The sequence below is a fragment of the Cupressus sempervirens genome, chromosome 5 (assembly GCF_028749045.1).
Source record: "Cupressus sempervirens isolate cs-2001-9-10 chromosome 5, ASM2874904v1, whole genome shotgun sequence".
In the NCBI taxonomy this organism is placed as follows: Eukaryota; Viridiplantae; Streptophyta; class Pinopsida; order Cupressales; family Cupressaceae; genus Cupressus; species Cupressus sempervirens.
Genome location: NC_143122.1, coordinates 762,723,324 through 762,733,102, shown reverse-complemented (window position 1 = coordinate 762,733,102; position 9,779 = coordinate 762,723,324).

Here is a 9,779-nt window from a genome sequence, read left to right as displayed (position 1 = left end):
GCAAAGCTAACAGAGTCATGTGGGCATACTATGAGGAATCAGAATTAGATAATTCAGACCAACAATCTAATATAGAGGAAATAGATGGTAAAAAAAGGAAGACAAGGCTGAAAAGTTGTCTAAAATGGAGTCCACGGATGGGGAAGGAGATGAGCAACTTAGGGAAGCTCGTCTCACTAGTATTAAGCAGGAAGGATCATTTCGAATGAGAGGAGTACTTGCTAGACAACGAGTTATAACTTTGGTTGATACTAGTGTGACTCATAATTTCATTGATGCTAGGTTGGTGGATAAGCGTGGCATACATACAAAGGAGTTTATGAGAGTGAGGGTAGTTGATGGCTATGTCCTCAATTGTGATCATAAGATCACTGGACTCCCTTTGAAAGTTAATAATTATGTCTTTAAGGCATATTTCTATGTTGTGCCTATGGGAGATACAGATATAGACCTTGGGATGAATTTGTTGCATGATATTGGTGAGTTCACTCTTAATCTCAAGGAGATGGGGATGAAGTTTAAAGTGAATGGGAAGACACAGGTTCTTAACAAAATTAAGGAAAATGGTTTCAAAATGGTCTCTTTCTGAAGGATGGCTAGATTGATTCAACATGATAAGGTAGAGTGGGCAGTAGAGTGCATGTTAATGCCATCACAGAAGGGACAGCAGAAGGTTGAATATCCTCCTGATATTCAAGAGCTTAGAGTTAAACACTCTAAGGTGTTCAATGACATTCCACCAGGTAGACCACCAAACATGGGTATTGAGCACATCATTCAGTTAGAGGAGGTGGCTAAGCCCATCATGATTACACCCTATAGGCATCCAAAGAGGTTGAAGGATGAAATTGAAAAAATTATAAAAGAGTTACTTGCTATAGGGCCACATTAGACCAAGTCTCCTTTTGCTTCTTTAGTGGTGTTGGTGAAGAAGAAGGATGGGACATTAAGGATGTGCATTGATTACAGGGTACTTAATAGGAAGACAATTAAAAATAGGTACCCTATTCCCAAGATCGATGAGTTGATAGATGAGCTTCATGGAGCTTGCTTCTTCTCAAAGATAGATTTGAGATCAAGTTATCACTAGATCAGAGTTAGAGAGCAGGACATCGAGAAGACATCTTTTAGATGTCATTGTGGCCATTTTGAGTTTGTAGTTATGCCATTTGGGCTAACTAACGCACCTACTACTTTTTAGGCAACAATAAATAGTGTTTTCCATCCTTAGTTGAGAAAATGTGTACTTGTCTTCTTCGATGATATCTTGGTGTATAGTAGATCTTGGGAGGAGCACTTGGTTCACCTTGACACAGTGTTGGATATATTGGGCAGAGTCCTTGTATGTAAAGGAGTTGAAATGTGATTTGGGTATGACAAAGTTGTTGTATTTGGGTCACATCATCAGTGTAGAAGGTGTACGCATGGATCCTGAAAAAATTTATGCCATTGTGGAGTGGCCTTCACTAGTGAACCTTACATAGTTGAGGGGCTTTATGGGATTATGTGGTTTCTGTAGGAGGTCTGTGGATGGTTATTCCAAGCATGTAGCACCCTTGACAATTTTGATGAGAAAGGGAGCTTTCTTGTGGACTCCTGAGGCACGTGAGTGTTTTGAGAAATTTAAGGAGTTGATGACTTCCTATCTAGTGTTAGTGTTACCAGATTTCAGCAAACCTTTTAAGCTACACTATGATACTTTCGGAGAGGGCATTGGAGCGGTGTTTATGTAGGAGAAGCACCCTATTACTTATGAGAGCAAGAAATTAAGAGGGAAAAAGTGGAGCTTCAGCATATATGATAAGGTGATGTTAGCCATCATGCATGCTTTGGCTAAATTTAGGAAATACTTGGTAGGTAGCAAATTTTGTATCAAAATCAACCATAATAGCCTAAAACACTTTTTTGAGCAGCGAGATCTCAATGATAGGCAGCAAAAGTGGGTGAGCAAGTTATAGTCCTATGACTTTGATATTACATATTTTAAGGGGACACAGAATGTAGTTGTTGATGCTTTAACATGTAGGCCCCATTTGAGCTTATTGACAGATATATCGGAGGATTGGAGATAGTTGATCCTTGCAGAGTATGTAAAGAATGCATGGACAGTCGGATTCATAGATGGAACTATTCAAGACAGTAGATACACCCTTGTGAATGAGCTCATCGTTTACAAAGGACAAATATTTTTGGTTCCAAGCTCAAGAATGAGAAGGATGGTTCTGAAGTCTTTTCATTTTTCATCTATGGCAAGACATCCTGCTTTCTACAAGATATACCGGCAGATTAGAGAGCACTTCACATCGAAAGGGCTCAAAGTAGAGTTACTTCAATATGTTAGGGAGTGTCCCACCTGCTAGAAGAATAAGCAGGAACACTCCTATCCAACCGGTTTACTTTAGCCACTTCTGATTCCTGATAGAAAGTGGGAGTGTTTATCTACGGACTTCATCACAAGACTGCCTAGAGCCCAAGGTAGAGACTGCATATATGTGGTTTTGGATCGCCTTACGAAGTTTGCACACTTCTTTCTTATCACTGCTACACAGGTGGTAGAGTTGTTCTTCAAGGAGATATTCAAATTATATGGCTTGCCTTGGAGCATTGTGAGTGACAAAGACAGTAGGTTTATGAGTCACTTTTGGCAAGAGCTATTCAAGTTGTGTGTGACAAAGATCACTTCGACTACTAGCTACCACCCTCAGATAGATGGTCAGACAGAGATAGTGAATAAATGGGTGGAGGGATATCTTAGAAATTATATAGCAGGGCAATAGAAGGCATGGATAAAGTGGATTTATCTTTGTGAGTATTGCTACAATACCACTTATCACATGTTTATTCAGATGTCACCCTTTATGGCCCTATATGGGTATTGACGCACCCAATTTTATGGATCTACTTTTAAGTGATAGTAGAGTGCCCAGTGGAAGTGATTTGTTACAAGAGAGTCAAGACATTGTTAAGACTCTCAAGGATAATATAACCAAGACGTAGAATCAACAGAAGTCGTATGCAGACAAAAGAAGATTGAGCATACTTTTGAAGTTTGAGATATGGTGTATCTTATGTTGCAACCTTACCGTCAATCCACTCTCAAGAAGAGTGGTGCTGAGAAACTTAAGCCACGCTACTATGGTCCATTCAGGATTATCAGGAAAGTAGGAGAGGTGGCTTATGAGTTAGATTTGTTGGCAAAGAGCAAGGTGCACAACTTATTTCATGTGTAATGCCTCAAAAAGGTGCTAAGACATCATATTGTTCCTTCTACAAGGCTTCCACCGATTTGTTGGCAAAGAGCAAGGTGCACAACTTTTTTCATGTGTAATGCCTCAAAAAGGCACTAAGACATCGTATTGTTCCTTCTATAGGGCTTCCACCCTTGGATGATGAGGGAAAATTGGTATTGGTGCCAGAGGCTATCATTGATTTCAGGGAAAGAAACTTGAGGGAGCATACTATAAGGGAGTATTTGGTGAAATGGAAGGCCCTGCCAGCAGAGGATGCGACATGGGAGAATGAGGAGATTTTGCAGCATTTGGACTTGAAGTTGCTTGAGGACAAGCAATTTCAAGGAGGACGAATTGTAATGTCCCCATCTTTTTAGCAACTCAGTGGAGTTCTTAGCCTTTACATTCTCCAAAGGTTAAGTGAAGAAATAAGGATAAATTAATTAAATTAATTTCTTATAAAGTCCTTAAAAAATTTTAAATTAAAAAGTGACTTTATATTTAATTAATTGAATTTTCTAAAAGCACAATTAATTATTGTATTAAAAGGGAGAAGCTTCCAGAGAGTGCATTTTCTAGAAATACAATTAATTATTGTATTGGAAAGGGGGAAGCTTCTAAAGAATGCAATTAAATAATATTTTATTTCCTTTTAAAAGGGTGAAGGAAAATAATAAATAGAGATGAGAGCTTCATTGTTAATCATCCGATTATTGTGAATTGCATTTGAAATAAAATTGGGAGAAGAAACTAAGGTTTTCAATTTTAGTCAACCATTGGAGAACGTTGACTCTTTAGTGTTGCAACCATTTGAGGTGGTGAAATATCCACTAAATTTGGTATTTAGGAGAGCTTCAATTTAGGAGTTCTATTTGTGCTTAAATTAGAGCATACATTTATTGTTGGCTGCTACAGTACGCAAGAACGATGTCGCGCTATAGTACTTATGCTTGATTCATCTCCATCCTTGGGCATCACTATTATCAAGTTCCTCTTGCAGCTATTAGTAGTTAACATTGTAATTTTTTAGGGCATGTGATTTTGCTGTGATAATTTAGAATCAGATTTTGGCATTGCTATAATCATTATTGTAAGCCATTTGTCTTGGCAAACTCATAGCACATTGTACATGAGAATGAATTCAATAAAAAAGATACATGTTGCATACCATTTGTTTGATGAAATGTCCATCTAATAGCATATATGATCAACATAATAGTTGTATGTCAATTGTTCGTCAAAATGTCAGTTGGTTGTAGGTATGCATTCCATATCTATTTTTCATGTATATGAATTGAAAATATCAAAAGACCTACACTTTCATATTAGTTCATTGTAATATCATTTGCGAACATTCTAAATTTCTTAGCATTGAAAGGTAGTAATACAAGTGTTTGACAATATTCTTTGAGCTAAAATCAGTTAGTTTGGGCAAGGGATATTACATCATCTTCTATTGTCTGTCCTACTATGAGATCAAAGAGAGATTCTATTGTCTATTCAAAGAGTGTAGTTCCCTCGCAACTTTCTTCATGTATACAGATCAGAGATGTCCGACACTCTATCTCAAGGAGGTGATGCAGTTCCCAAACTCCACTTTACAGTTCTTGCCCCCCAAAAGGTCACGGATCAACCCCTTATCACCACCTTCTTCTCCTCCCCCTTGAATCTGAGGAGGGGGGTGAAGTAGACCTACAGTGCCAACAATACCCCCATGGTTGGCCACTCTAGATCAATGAGACTTTGCACCATGTTTAAACTACTACTATTCTTACTCTTCAGCAACACCACTTCTGCAACTCACAGCGACAAACCAAAGGTCCTTCCTATCTAAATTCATCTCGTTTGGTGTTGAAGTTCTTTCGATAGAGGAAGGATCCCTAATTATTGCCTCCTTGTTGGCTCCTTCGTTGCTTTGTTTATTTTGTTTTCGCTTGCTCTTTCCCAGACATTGTTTGGTGTCTTGTAGTTCATTGCTTTTTTGTTTGCATGCTCTCAATCCTTTAGACCCTTGGTGATCTTTTTTTGGACATTAATAGATTTATATTATCTTATCTTAGCTAATGAATAGACATGTCTCGTGAAGAGACATGTTTATCCATACTTCATCCTATATTAGAGAGATGTTTGTCATTTGGAAAGTACATACCACATACAATGGCAATACTATTACATTTGCAACAGAAGATCTAGAAAACTTAACATGGTATCAAAGCCAAGTTGTTTGCTAAGAGTAATCTGATAAGTGCAGGTTGGGTTTCATGGACTGGTTTGATCGTAGACATTATTAGAATCCTACGAATGATTTTTAGTTGAATTTTTAGAAAGCCTCAATACTAGAAATGACAACTTCAAGAGTCTATCTATAGAGCTAAAAGATAGGATGCTCCCCTCCTTTGGGTTTAGTGATGTTTCACAACTGGAAATTGTGAATGTATGAATGGAATTTGTGGGCAAAGGATTTCCTCAGACATGGTTGCCTTCATTATTGACTTTGGTTGTTGAGTTGGATACAAAAGATAATGCAATGGATGATAATGTGGAGTCCCATAAACACTCACATTGTAGTAATTATGGATGGCAATCGCAAATTCGCGCAGATACAATACATTATGAAGAAAGCTTCAAGCAAACCCTTAGCCATTGTTACAACTTCGGAGTCATATGAGGTAGTATATGCCTTCAAAATCAAACACTTCAAGCACTCACTAGAGTAAGTAGAGGCGCTCATGGAATTTGATGGGACAAAAGATCCAAGCTCTCCTCGAGAAGGAAAGTCTAGTAAACTAGCTTGGCATTCGTGTTTGGATGGTCAAAGTTTTGAAGAGTCTACCCCCCAACCCTCTGCCAAACTGCCAAAAAGGTCGTGCCACGCATTGTGACCACTAATAGAGCAAATTTTGAATGAATGTTTTGTATATACCTCTACAAGGGAATAGACACATGTCATTGTGAGAGCTGGCTGGAGGTTTCAAATGGGCATTTCAATAAGATGATATTAAGAGGCATTTGTTTATGACGGTTTTGGATTACCAAAGCACTAACCCTTATCTCAAGCATAGAAATACAGTATATGGAAGAACCTTTTGTTTGAATAACATTGTATTGATATTGGTTGAGATGGTGTCGTGAGAACCATTTGGAGATGGCCCGCATTATGATGTAGATCGAAGGCACTCTTTGAATATTGTTACTGTGCAAGTCAACATGGTCGCAGACTTGGTTCATAGACAAATGTGTTTAGTATTGGAGGAAGTGTGCAGATTTGGTCGCAGATTAAAATAAGCCACTGACGATATCCTCTTAATTGTCGTAAAGTTGAATCTCAATGCCTCCGAATTAATTCTCAGTCTTTTCAATGAATGAATAAATGTGTAAATAGTTCAAATTGAGTAAGTGAAATAAAGAATAGATTTTGCAATGCTCCTTGAGCATGAATCCTCGCATATTACATTGAGTCTGCAAATGATTTGATGGATCACTGATCGCTTATATGATCTTTAAAATGTCTTGGTTAATGGGTTTCCCAAGTTTCTCAACGGCGTTAAAATAATGGAGAAAATTTAAAATATTTCATACAAAGGAAGTTTAAGTATCTCTTTACACTTGTGACTATAAAGGCAAATTTGTGCGATTAATAAGCTTTGAATCAAAATATTTGTAAATATTGATGTCGTGGAAGATTGTTGGAATGAAAAGCCGAATGGGTGATAGATTGAGGACAAACATGTAATGCCAAGTGTATGAACGAGACACATCTACACGTATTTGATAAAATTAATGGATAGTATTAATCTTCCAATATTATTCCATGACTCGATGGGGAATAAACAATTGTAGTGGAAAATGATATGGAAGTAGGAGGTTTATATCTCTACAATCATCACTCTCTTAGGAGGTTTATATCTCTACAGTTAGCAACCTTATCGGTTGGAGATACTATAAGAAACGCAAACCATATATCCAATCAACAGATGGTTGGGTCTAGCAATAAATATTCATGAACAACGAAAATTGATTCATGCATTGTATTTCCTATATGGGCTCACCTTACGAAAGGAAATATTTGAAACACAAGGACAAAAGCATATGGAATTCAGATTCAAAGGGAGTTTGGCATCTTCGAGGAAGGCAAAATGTCAATGAACTCAAGCTTCAGAGGGAGCATATGCGTTCAATCAACTTGTGACAATCTTGATCATAGTGATTATGAGGGAGTTTCACTGTTGAAAGTGAAACTCTTATGAGGTAAACTTGACTTAATTGATTATTATACTAATGAAATCATTTAATACCTTATGGGCATTGTGTAAATCATGAGGAAGTGACGACTTCCAAATGATTATCACTTGTATTTGTTGATGTTATTGGAAGACAATCTTACAATAACTTAATCTTCTATCATGATAGACATCGTGTGATGGCTAAAACAAATCATGGTAGATGATTTCTAACATGGCAAATTCAATTCCTTAAACAAACCATGACCTAGATTGTGATAGAAATCGTGTGATGGCTGAAACAAATCATGATAGATGATTTCTAGCATGGTGGATTTAGTTTCTTAAATAGACCATGACCTTCTAGATTGTGATAGACATCATGTTATGGATGAAACTAATCACAATAGATTATGAATGTTCCTATGGTAAGTGCACAGTAGCTTTGAACAATTTTGAGTTATGGTGAATATCATGAGACTTGATATTCTTGGTCAAACCATATCTCTAATATCATATTAGATGATATCTAAAACTTGGTATCATGTGCTAGGTAATTCCTTCATATCACAAGCTAGGTGATATGTAAAACCAGGTATCACGTGTTAGGTGATATGTAAAACTAAGTATCATGTGTTAGGTGATTTCTCATATCACATGTTAAGTGATATGTAATACTAGGTATTATATGTTAGATGCTACTTCATATCATGTGTTTTGTTATTACAAGATACGTAATATGATTATACCATTTATCTTCTCTAGCCAAAATAAGATAAGATAAATTTATTAATGTCCAATAGAAGACCAACAAGGGTCTAAGGGACTGGAAACAATACAAAGGGCAAATGTCAACAAGGGGGAGCACCAAACAGTGTCTGTGAAAAGAGCATGAAAACAAAACAACAAAAGAACCAAGGGAAGGAAGAACAACAACTAAGAACTCCTTACAGGCGAGAAGTAGTCAGGAATGGAAAGGTGTGCATTAGAACAATCAAGTGCTCTGGAAGGTCACCTCTGAGGCCTACCAGAAGTAGTAGTAGTAGAGAGGCGTTGTCGAGTGTGATCTCTGTGGGGTCTCACAGATCCAGTGTGAATCAAGATAGTGCAGAGAGGCCACTTCAATCCTCGGGCAAGAACCGTAGGACTGAAAAAGGAGGTGATGAGTTGTGTAGGTGTCAGTGTTGAGCAAAGTTAGAGTTGTAGAGTGTGTTCACGAAGCCGCATGCTCTCCTGAAGGTAAAGTGCACGACAATGTTGGTCGATATATCTAAAAAATAAGGGAAGAGATCAACACTCTCTGAACAAACAGTAAAATCTCCCCCGGATCTCATAGTAAATGGGGCAACAAAAGATAAAGTGAGACTCGATCTCAACCTCTTTGAGATGACAAAGGCGACAGATCCTGTCCTCATTGTCGATCTGGTGATTAGTCTACATACGTAGCCGATGGAATCCCAATCTAAAAAATCCCAAGGAGATGTGAAAAGCGTGAGTCCAACGATGAGTGAGGTACCAGGGGCGTAGGATGATCTCATCTTGGATATCAAGGAAGTGCTCAGCATAGAACGCCATAAGCAGATGAAGCCCACTTGAGAGTTTCCTCCAAATCGTGATAACATACTGTCTATAGATGTCAAGTCTAACATGCTCGTTCAACTCCCGCTAAGGTACAAGGTGGTGGGCTGGTGCGTCCAGAGAAAATTGAAAGGGGAAAGACAATTCATACTAATATCAATCGAGCCCAAGAGGGTAGGGGCTTGGGCATTCCAGCAACGAGACCTCTGATCATAGTTCGAACCCGCAACCTCCTTAAAGGAACAGTAAACCAAGTAGGTATATCTATGACGACCATCGGGGGAATCAGCGAAGCTCCGAAGTTGGTGAAGAAGCCAAACTAAATCAAAGATGGTCACCAATCTGAAAGGGTGAGCTCCAAACTCTACCAAAACGATGTTGTGCGATGTGGAACGGTGGCATCTAATAATGCGTCGAAGAAAAAGAGCTTGGACTCTCAACATAGGCCCAATCAAATGCCAAGAGGTAGGGGCCCCAAACAGTAGAGCCATACCTTACTTTGCATTGTCCTTATTCAAGTCAATGCTAGAAGTGGCTATGTTCACAATTGGGGTGTGTATCAACATTTCCAAAATCTATAAAGGATATGCATATTTGCACATTTAATGCAAAATCAAATTGAGTTGGATTTAATGATTGAAACAATTAATAAGCACCATTTGATCGAGCAAAGAGTTAAGGAGCACAAAGAAGCAAATTGAGAGCAATAGAGGACAATGGACTTGACCAAAGAGTCAAGAAGAGATATCTT